At 41.6% G+C, this 11,399-nt stretch overlaps 1 long non-coding RNA gene across 1 annotated transcript; it reads left to right on the top strand.

Annotated features, from left to right (window-relative positions):
* The first annotated feature begins 9,018 nt into the window (after positions 1-9,018).
* LOC138364150 (uncharacterized) lies at positions 9,019-9,734 on the top strand. The gene is made up of 3 exons (XR_011228325.1): positions 9,019-9,173; positions 9,304-9,465; positions 9,624-9,734. It is a non-coding gene; the product is annotated as an uncharacterized lncRNA (long non-coding RNA).
* Positions 9,735-11,399: the final 1,665 nt, after the last annotated feature.

The following is an 11,399-nucleotide window of genomic DNA, read 5'->3' as shown; positions in this document are numbered from 1 at the left end:
GAGTGCTCGATCCCCTAGATTATTTTTTAAATTAATATTTATATCATTACAATTCATTATGTTTTTAAGCTCGCACGTCACACAGAACAGTTCTCTGTCCGTCGATGGATAGTACCCCGGTCGTTTCCCCAAACAGTAAAACCAGCCTGTTATATGTAACACCACCACCAAACTCAAGCTCCATACGCAAGTTGCCAGATTTCTCCACAGGGAGGGAATCCTTTGTTTGAATGGTGGTTAAGTCAAAGGCGAATATCGATCTTCCCTTATTAAAAGTGTCATAGGCTAGAAGTGAATCACGCTCTAAGCCTAATGTCTTCAAAGTTTCGTAATAAAGGCGGGCATAATGATTGTCGAAATCACCACCAATTCGGTAAATTGCATTATTGTTCAAATACATGGCGATATTTTTCAGTTTTGCATTTTCAAAATATAATCCATTACCTTGGTGAAGGCCAGCGAAATAATTCATTGGCACAATTACCATGAATATCCTGTGAGGAATTACTTGCGCCCAAGGCTGATCAATTAAGAGACTAGTTTGATTCCCTGCTAGGACATATGTTTTAGAAATGGTTTTATTGAAAGTATAGCTTATGGGGTCGGGGGATGCTAACAGTGAGCTGTTTAAGGCTAGGTAAGCACTTGGGTAGGGGAACACTCGTGTTACCCACAACTTAGCATAATCCATATGCAGCCGATACTTAGAGCCATCGTCCACACTTGTATTTAGCACCCAAGCATGTGGGGAGAGCTCCAATCTTAGGCGCACATCTATATTATCTAATATGTATTGGTCTAGGGTTGTTACGTCCAATAGTAGGGGAAAACACATTGACAATCCTTTACCTTTTAAATCGGTCATAAATTTTTTATCCTTGGCGGTTGCCCCAGTAAAAAATGTATTAGTAAATTCGTTAGGGATTACACCATCATCACTCCAGTCCCTACGAAAGGCTCCAATCCTCCCCAAGGAAGACATTTTTGATGGAGGCATGGAGGTAATTAATTTAATAAACGACCAATAATTAAAATTAGAATTTGTTTCAACTACCTGCTCTCCTAAAAACACCTGAACACCTTTAAACATGGTATTTGACAACCCATTAACAAATTCCACATGGTCATCCTCTTCCAATTTTGTGGTATCGTCATCTTTCGTTAAAGATACCTTAAAATCTATAACAATATTAGCTAAATCTAAGAAGGCGCCCTGGGTTCCGGGGATGCGGAATTCTAAGTAATTATCCCGCAAACGTTGATTAATAGGTAGGTTAACAGGTAGAATGTCTATTTGCTGTGTGGAGGCAATTGAACTCTCCACATTACGTATTCTGTTACTTCTAGGAAATTGGTCAATAATACTGGAAGTATAATATTCTACAGGGATTTTCAACCCAGCTCCACTAGCCTCCGCCATGATCTCCTCCGAAAGGTGAAGTATGACTGCTTACTGTAGTGAAAATACATCATTTTTATACCCAAGGGCTCGTTTACATTTATTATTTTTATTTTTTCTTCTCCTAGAGAGTCTTTTAATTTTCCCGCCTGCTACCAATTTCTTCCCCACAGTCTTAAGAGCATCAATACCGTGAGTTCTCAGAGCGCTCTTTACATCCCGTCTACCACTGGTTAAATCACCAAGAACATTTTTCCCAAAATCGATAGCAGTCGGCGTTACAGTTTTCATGAAAAATGGTATGGCTCGTCGAGCCAAGCCGGCTAAGGTCCCAAAAAAACCACCACCAGATCTGAGATAAGGCGCTTGGAATGTGCGTATGTCATTCATCGCTCCCCCCCTCACCCCGTATCTCCCAGAGAGGGGGGAGAAGATCTCCCCATACTCCTTCTGGGAGGGTGTGTGGAAAGGTACTCGCATCCCGACTCCTCTTCTTATAATAACCGATGATGTGGGTAAACACTTCTATATATATATATATATATATATATATATATATATATATATATATATATATATATATATATATATATATATATATATATATATATATATATATATATATATATATATATATATATATATTTATATTTATATAGATTATATTGTTATACCTTAGGGCGGAGGTGTAAGACTACCGTAACCGACCTCCCATCTTCAAAACTAACCTTTCGCCCAAACTGATCTGTTATCTTAATGCTCACCTTCTCCAACGTGTTAGTATTTAATGTCTTGTACACTAGGGGGTGAGCCCCTCTAGAATAAGAGTCATGATAATTGATTGCATCTAAGATATTTACAATTTGTCCCCCGTAACGATCCGGCTCGATGACGTCACTATAAATGAGTAAATAGTCACAACCTCCGTCATTGTCTGGGGGGAATGAGGCCACGATCTTTGAGGCTGCTGTAATGTCATCTGATTTTGCCTGATAAATGGTGTATTTGCGACTGCTGTCAAAACCAAGTACATTAGCTATTCTGTGTTTAAATTGAAGACTAAGAGAATATAAGGAACCAGTGCCTTCATTGTTAAGTGTAGAGGATAGTAATACTCGCTCTAAGGATTGATCATAGGTGAGGATTGGTTCTCTTTCTGAGAAGTATATTTTGAAATCACCTCGGAAGCTAAGCTTCATGTCGGTGATTATTTGTCGGCTAAGCTCACTCGTGATGAATGTGATGTTTCTGGATAATATGTTGGTTTTGGGGGTGAAGGTGTAGATGAGATGTTCTGGGCTTTTAGAAAGAGTTCCTCGCTTAAAAGTAGCATAGACGTCTATACCAGACTCCCCCTCATCCTTGATGATAGCGTTAATTCGTCTGGGTAGGAGTATGTTGACTAAGGCCACTTCATGTTTAATGGAAGGGTTTAAATGTAGAGTGGGGATGGTGTTTGTAAATGCTGAACTTGTGTTGTTGTATATATCTTCTTGGTCGAGGCTAGTGAGGTATATGTAGTGTTCCTCGTCCATTGTTATCTTATGTACTGATTGGGGTGGGAATAAAACATCATTACTTATATTTTATTTTATTAATCTACTAAGGAAATATTACTTTTAAAAGAACTACAACAGGGGCAACTACATTTTGTTCCCCCATAACAAATTACATATAAAGAGCAGCAGCTGTTGGTACTGCTGTCGTCCGCTGCTGCCGCTGCCGCTGCTGCTGGGGGAGCTGTTGGTACCACTGACACCGCTGCCACCGCTGACGGTACTGCTGCTGCTGCTGCTGCTGCTGCTACCACCGCTGGAACCGTTGTAGTTGGTGGTACTGCTGCCGCTACCGTTACCGCTGCCGGCGATGATGGTACTGTTGCTGCCGCTGTCACCGCCGGAACTGCTGTAGTTGGTGGTACCGTTGCCGCTACCACTACCGCTGACAACACTGTCACCATCGTCGGTGGACCTGCTACTGCTACCACCACCGAAGCTGTTGTAGATGGAGGTACTGCTGTTGCTGCTGCTGCTGCTGCTGCTGCTGTTACTGACTGTGGTGGTGCTGGCACGTCTTCTTTGAGCGTTGATGGTTACAGCTTTCGTTGTTTTTTCGGTGATGAGGATAACAGGAATATTTCCTGTGACTCTCCATCGAGGATGGTGTCAATACGATGATTTGAGAGGGGGTCGAAGTCAATAGTGGTTTCGATCCGTCGTTTGGCCGTGCCAGATGTTGTGGGTGGGGGTGGAGCAGCGCTGGAGGTGGATGAGTACTCTTGTAGGTGTCTCTTCTTCCTGGGGGTGGCTGGTGGTGCTGGTGGTGTAGAACGAGAAGAGCTTCCTGGAGTGGTGGCACCCTCCCCCACCACCGCATCTAGGGTGATAGTTTTACTATCACCCTCTCCCCTGGGATCATCATTCGGGAGGGGTACCATCGATGGGGTGACGGTAGAGGGACGTTTGAGGATTACCAGCTCCTTGTTATGCTTGCCCAGCTCAGCGTTGAGCGAAATGAGCATGGGCCCGACGTCCTTGTGCCAGTTGTCCATGCCATCACGGGAGGCCCCCAGCCCATGGGGCACCACCAGCCGAAACATGGTTGGAGTTCTTACCATGAGATTGCCAACCTTTGTTAGGGCTGTTTTCAGCCAATATAGCCTATTCTTGGCAGTATCCAGGGTGACATTGGTGATGTAGTGGATGTCGGAGGAAGACTGCACTTGCTCCTGAGCTATAGGGTTGGACTCGAAGGGTGCTCCTGCACCGAAAGCGGAAATTAGCGCCACGATGGTGGGGCGGAAGAACAAGACTGGCTCTTCGACAATGTCTTGACCGTCGGAGGGTAGGGGAGCTATCTTCACTTCGATGTCACCCGGGGTAGACCGGTAACGTATTGTGGCCCTGTTGACACGAGTCAGTCCTTCACGTTCCACACGGGCATAGTTGTAACATTTCCAAATTACACTTGCCAGTCCATAGGGACGCACAACAGCAGCGGGTAAGTCATACACTATGACATCACCGACCCCAAAGGCGTGGGTGTCGGTGATGTCGCTGTCTATTGACTTAATGGACGATAAAGCCATGGCGGAGGGGCGGTTGAGAGGAACTGGGGAAGAGTCGTCGTCAACTATGGTGACCGAGGGTGACGGTGGAGGCCTTTAAATACACCTGTGTCCCCCACCTGGAGGGGGAGGGATGTATGGGGTGTGGTGTAGAGGCTGCCTTCCCTACCTTAAAAGTCCATACACACTCCGTCCAGTCTCGAAGGCTGTAATCTGGTCTCGATGTTGGAAGGTTAATTTTTCCATTTGCCATATCTCCGTCTGGATTTCCTGGGATGAATATTCTTCATAACGTTTCACCGTCTCTCCAAATGACTTAAAAAACCGTTCTGGAGGGGCACTCAACACAAAACGGTCATAACAATCCCACAATGCATATATCAATCTACATTTGTGTTCGACATACTTGTAGTACCGCTGAGTAGCAACCAACTTCTTTAATAAGGGAGATTTGTCTTCTGGGGGTGTAGCTGGGGGAGGAGTGGGTCTAGAAGCTTGCTCCATGGTGGATATGCAACTGAATATGGTGGTCTTTAAGATGGTCTTCATATAGGTCTTCAATACGGCTCCCAATGGGGTCTCCTATGGATACCCCTCCCCCCTTTTAACTGAGATCTAGCGCGATAATTACGTATGAGGGTTGGGTCTATGCCAGCCACCCTCAGTAAAACCCTTACATCTTCCTTGTCACTTGCCCTAAATTGCCCCTTTGTGAAGGCTAGAGTTTTAATTATATCTAAAATATTTAAATTTTGTACAGGCTTTAATAAATTTCCGCGACTATCCCACATCACCTGTTGGCTGTTTTGTCCAAACATGTTCAATAATGCTTTGACATGAGGAATTTCCTCAATTTTAAAATTCACATTTATTAAGTTGTCCAGACTTGGATTTTGGGGTGTGATGGTGGCTTTATGTGGAGTGTGGCCAGCAACAATTACTTGCACTTCGGGCGGGAGGATGGAATGTCCCCTTTTTTTATTTATTTTTTTTTTAAAAGGCGATGGTCGCGCCGGGCAGCCCGCGTTTTTTTTTTCTTTTTAAGGGTGGCGGCGGGCGACGGTCGCCGGGGGCCCCAATGTCATTTAAAGGGTGTGTGACCAGCCCCGCCCGTCTGGAGGTGCTACTACGGCAACACCGCCCACAGCCCGTTGTTGTCAGGTGGGAGGAAGGAGTGTCCTCTTCCCCCACCCCCCCATCACCCCTACCAGAGTCGCAGGTGGGTAGGTTACGGGCTCCCCCAATATTATTACTTGGGATGGATTCGTTTTTTAAAGAGAAGGACATACTTTCACTACCATCACCACCGGGGGAGGGCAGACCCACAGCATTAGGAGGTGATGGTGAGTTCTTGTTTTTATTAAATAAATATTTTTCAGCTATGAATCGTGGTACCAGGCAATATTCTTTCACCATTTTATTCTCTCGTTACTTATTTACGCAATTACCTTATTAGGGAGGAAATTAACGATACAGCCAAAGGTAGCAGAGCTGCTAATATCGCCCCACCACGTCTGGAGGTCAGTATGAGCTTCTTTTTGTATAAAGGAGTTTTCTTACGTGCTACAGATCGTATGTCGTTCTGATATCTCTGTAAGCCATTAATTATCTGAGGTTGAACTGGGATGTTTCGTTTCAGAAAATTGGCAAAAATTTCACAAATTGATTCAATTTCCTGCCGTTTTAAAGCCTTGATTAGTTTATTCCGCTTCTTGGGTGATAAATTGTTTAATAAAAATAACAACTGATGATGTTTCTCTACGAGAGAGTCCTCTTGAACTGTCATTTTTTGTTAAATTTGACGATGTCTTGAGCTTTAATCCAGCTATTGGCAGAATCTGGGTACCCTCTCCACTTGACGAAATATTCTCTGTGTCCTTTCGATGTTTTCCTAGACTGTAATACCGTTACAGGAAAATAGTCTGGAAGGGATGTTGCAATCAATTCCTGCTCATAAAACATGCCACTGATCGTCTCGTTGTTTAAATCTTTGATTTTATATGTCGGGATTGGATGTGTTCTGTCAATATGTGACACTACAAATATTTCTTCTGTATTTTGGTGCCAAAAGCCTTTGTGAAATATATTCCTGCGCTTTGCCAATCGCACATGCTGTCCAAGGTGCAGCCGTGGACTGATGGCAGTTATGGAGGAGTCATTGTTTAAATACATGACCTTAAACTGTCTTCGTATATCTTCAATATTTTGCAACTTATGAATGGCATGAGGAGTATTTTTTAGCATCCTGTGGAAAGTGTGGTTGTACACGTCCACAACTTTAGGGAGGATGTGGGTGTATTTTAATGAATTAGCTTGAGTCATATAATGATACAGTTTATGTTTTAAAGTTCTGATGGCTCGCTCCACTATGCTAGATTTCATTTCCGAAAATACACTATATAATTTAATATTTTTCTTATTAAAATAATTTTGAACTGACTTGTTGTAAAATTCTCTACCTCGGTCAGTGAATATCCGCCTTACACCGAGAAACTGAGGCGTTTTCTCTAATATCTTCTTCAGAGCGACTAACACTTCACTCGAATTTTTTGTTTTTAAAGTTTGAGTCTGCATTAGGCGGGAATAAACATCGACACAAATTAAAATATATTTAACACCATTATTGTATTTTTGTAAACTACAAAAGTCCCCTAGGTCACAGGCAATTATGGTACGAGGTTTAGGGGCTAATATTTTCCGTCGGGGGAACCTAACTAAATTTCCTCTATGTAATGTGTAAGATCGCTCCCCATGGAGAAATTCCTTCACATCTGCAACACTAATGTTGGGGTCTTTAAGTCTGGCAGCCTTATACAATTTTTGAATTGACCCTGTGAAACCACCTGGGCTAGAAATGTCATTATAGATACTGGTGAGAATTGTTCGTTTCTGTGTCGTTAGAGACATTTTTTTGTTGTCGTTGTTGATTACATTTGATACACAATTTCACAGTGGTCTTCGTTGGTGATGCTCGTTCGTAGTTGTAATGCCTCAGGAACCGTCAGATCGACCAATAAGTAACCATACTTGTTCTGGGATATTGCCCGACGGTATATTTCAACGAAACTACTAGTTGTTTTTCGCCCATATAACTGTCCACTTAAAATTTCAAGTTGGCTTATGTCTCTCTGCTTCATTAATATATAATGACTACAATTCAGAGTTATTGTCCTGGCGTATTTCCCCTGGGGAAACAAATTTTGACTAATTAGAATTACGGAAATATTACCGTGTCTCCCTCTTGTGAAGATATTGGCTATAATTGGACTCTGTATGGCTTCCAGGTATAAGTCATCAATTATATACAAAACTGACTCATTTGAAAAAGGATCTTTATACTCTAGTGGGTTAATCAGATCCTGGGAGACAGTAACCTTGTTTCGCAGAGATGGAATGTTTGAAAGAGGTTGTTCTGTATTATTTGCAGATGACACTAAAATTTTTGAGAATTTTCCGTGGTATTTAACACATAAATTCCCCACTAGGGTCGTTTTCCCAGAATTACTGAATCCAGCTACAAATATTCTTGCTGGGTGGTGGAAAATATTAAGTTGCTCGTCTGTGACAGACGCACACTCCTCCATATTTTCCCCATAAATGGTTCAATTACCTATGGAGTGGTCGCTTATATATTCATATTATATATATATATATATATATATATATATATATATATATATATATATATATATATATATATATATATATATATATTGAGTGTGTGTGTGTGTGTGTGTGTGTGTGTGTGTGTGTGTGTGTGTGTGTGTGTGTGAGAGTGTGTGAGAGTGTGTGTGTGAGAGTGTGTGTGTGAGTGTGTGTGTGTGAGTGTATTCACCCATCAAGGGATGTGTCTCCCTCAGGACATAGCCAGTCCTCCTGATGTTTTTTTGAAGTAGAAGTCCCCTAGTGATGACCTCCAGACGAGAGAGAGAAAAAAAAAAAAAGTTTTCTACAGCAGGCCTAACCCTTCTCTTACAAAAGGACTGAGAGGTGTTGTATGTGGCAACGTTGCCCCCCACGTTTCCGAGTCAATAAAAGGACGCTACACCTCCCCCACATCATGTATTATTGAATTGTGACCAAACCATCCACTCTCCTCCCCGTCTAGACCGAGATGTAAGTAAATTAGTATCTATTTCATATAAGGGTTATATATATATATATATATATATATATATATATATATATATATATATATATATATATATATATGTATATATATATATATATATAAATATAAATATATTATATATATATATATATATATATATATATATATATATATATATATATATATATATATATATATATATATATATATATATATATTTATATAGATAAGTAGGGGCAGGAATGAGAAGTGGAGTGATTTGAGTGCTGGGGGGATATATATATATATATATATATATATATATATATATATATATATATATATATATATATATATATATATATATATATATATACATATATATATATATATATATATATATATATATATATATATATATATATATATATATATATATTTATTTATTTATTTATTTTAGGTAAGCGTGATCGTTATGTCTCGAGTTGGTGATATTTGTAGAATTTGTGGATGGGGGTCATCACATCTCTTCGTTCATAGGTGTTACACATGTTTCTTCTGTGGAGAAACTGTATGTGTACAGTCTAGTGGTGAACACAGGAGAACCTGTGCTGGAGGTATGACCGTATTTTATATATTTATTTATTCATTTATTTCAAATAAAAAAAATATTAAGAAGGGTTTTCCCCTTCTCCATGAGTGTGGGAGAGAGAGTGTATATAAATTATACACTATTTCCTTCATTAGGTAAACGTCGCCAGCCCACCCTCCCTTCCAGAGAGGATGGCTTCTTGTGCTTTTTGTGTGGAAATACATCCTTGAGACCTCACCACACTTCCCCTTGTGATAATTGTGGGACCTCTGTGTGTGAGGACTTGACCTCTGAACATCTACAAACATGCCCCCGTGGTGAGTGAATAAACCCTCCACCTTTATTTCTCTTAAGAATCTTTTTTGAGAACTTATGTCATGGGGGTTAGTGAGAGGGTGTTGCCTTTTTATTATTATTATTATTATTATTATTATTATTATTATTATTATTATTATTTATTATTATTCCATTCCAGGAGCGATTCAGAGGCAGGTAGGGGAGGAACATGACAAAGCACAGCGTGACAATAACCCCTTAGGTGGAGGGGAGGGGGGAGAGGAAGCGATGAGTGATGATGATGATGGTGATGATGGTGATAGGGGTGACATCTCTCAGCCGGGCCCTAGTGGTCTTAGACCCCCTGTCATCAATAGACTTAATGCCCTAAATAGTGATGAAAATTCCCCAGATGAGGAGGATGCTATAGACACTCCACACTTAATTAATAGGGTGGGGGCTCTGGGGAATCTCTTTACTAGGCTGGAATATTCCATCCCCTCAGCCTTCGCCACAGACCCTATAGGACTCCTAAGCAACTTTAGGGACTATTACATATCTGAAATAGAGAATTACATGAATTCTCTTGGGGGACATGGCAATTTTATTTCATCATTAAAAATCCTCCTCGAGGTAAAGGTAACACTTTTGAAACAACGACTCACGGAAGATGATGACTTTAGAGAACACTTCATAACAACACCCGCTAGACTGGTAACTCTTGAGGATGTGGGTAATCTTATTGATAGCTGGGTGGCTTATATGATTACACGACTGGAAGATCTCCTTTCAGAAACAGAGGGGAGTGGTTTCATATTATATAATGTCGATTTCCTCAAAATCGTCATCTGTAATGCAAGTGTAAGGTCAGTTTTGGGGGATTATGTCCCTTATCCCCCATTTCTAAGGGGACGGCATGAGGTCTTCAACCCAAACCCGGCTGGTAACAATAAAACATGTATTATTCAGTGCATTGCTGCTTTTCTGGCGTCACAACAAGGGTGGAAGTAAGTAATTATCAAAAGAAGGCACCAAACCGGGAAGGCTATGTAGCACCATCAAATACGCAAAATAATCAGAGGGCGCTAAATATCACCAAGGATGCCAATACGAGAACAAAAACGCATAAGGCGAACGATATCAAAAGTATCCGAGTCACCAAGAATTCTATCGAGGGATAGGTGACCGCGAGGGGCGGTCGGAAAGCAAGACACACGCTCGTCCTGGAAGTCAGGACATTCAAGAAGGACATGCACGACCGTAAGAGGGACAATGCAACTAGGACAATAAGGAGCAGGGCGGCGCTCCATCAAGTGACCATGGGTTAAGCGAGTATGGCCAATACGCAACCTCGCTAGAGCTGTTTCCCACCGCCGGTTACGGTGGAAGGAGGACGGCCACGAGGAAACACAACATTTAAGAGTACGTAGCTTGTTACCAGTAACAGACAACCAAGAAGCCTGCCAACGGGTAAGGACTGAGGAATGGATAACCGGGTAAAAGTCGGAATACGGAATGCCTTTACGAGAGATGGGACAAGAGCGGACAGCTTCCTTAGCGGCAGCATCCGCACGCTCATTTAAAGACACGCCAATATGGCTGGGAACCCAACAAAACTCAACTGACTTAAATTTACTGTGAACGAGAAACAGCCAATGCTGGATCTCGACAACTACCGGATGAACTGGATTAAAGCACCCGAGAGCCATGAGGGCACTACGAGAGTCAACAACAACCACAAAGGAAGACTGACAACGAGAAAGCAGGAGACGAAGAGCATAGAGAATAGCATAAAGTTCCGCTGTAAAGATGCTAGTCTCCGGAGGCAAGCGACACATATAAGTGCGATCAGGAAAAACAACAGAGTAGCCAACACCGTCCGCTGACTTAGACACATCGGTGAAGACAGAAACGGAGCGGGAGTGAGAAGAAAAGTGCTCGAGGAAAAGGCGTTTTAGAACTGTAGGAGGGGTAA

The sequence above is a fragment of the Procambarus clarkii genome, chromosome 12 (assembly GCF_040958095.1).
Source record: "Procambarus clarkii isolate CNS0578487 chromosome 12, FALCON_Pclarkii_2.0, whole genome shotgun sequence".
Lineage (NCBI taxonomy): Eukaryota > Metazoa > Arthropoda > Malacostraca > Decapoda > Cambaridae > Procambarus > Procambarus clarkii.
Note: the sequence above shows the minus strand (reverse complement) of the source record. Positions and strands in the feature narration are given on the sequence as shown.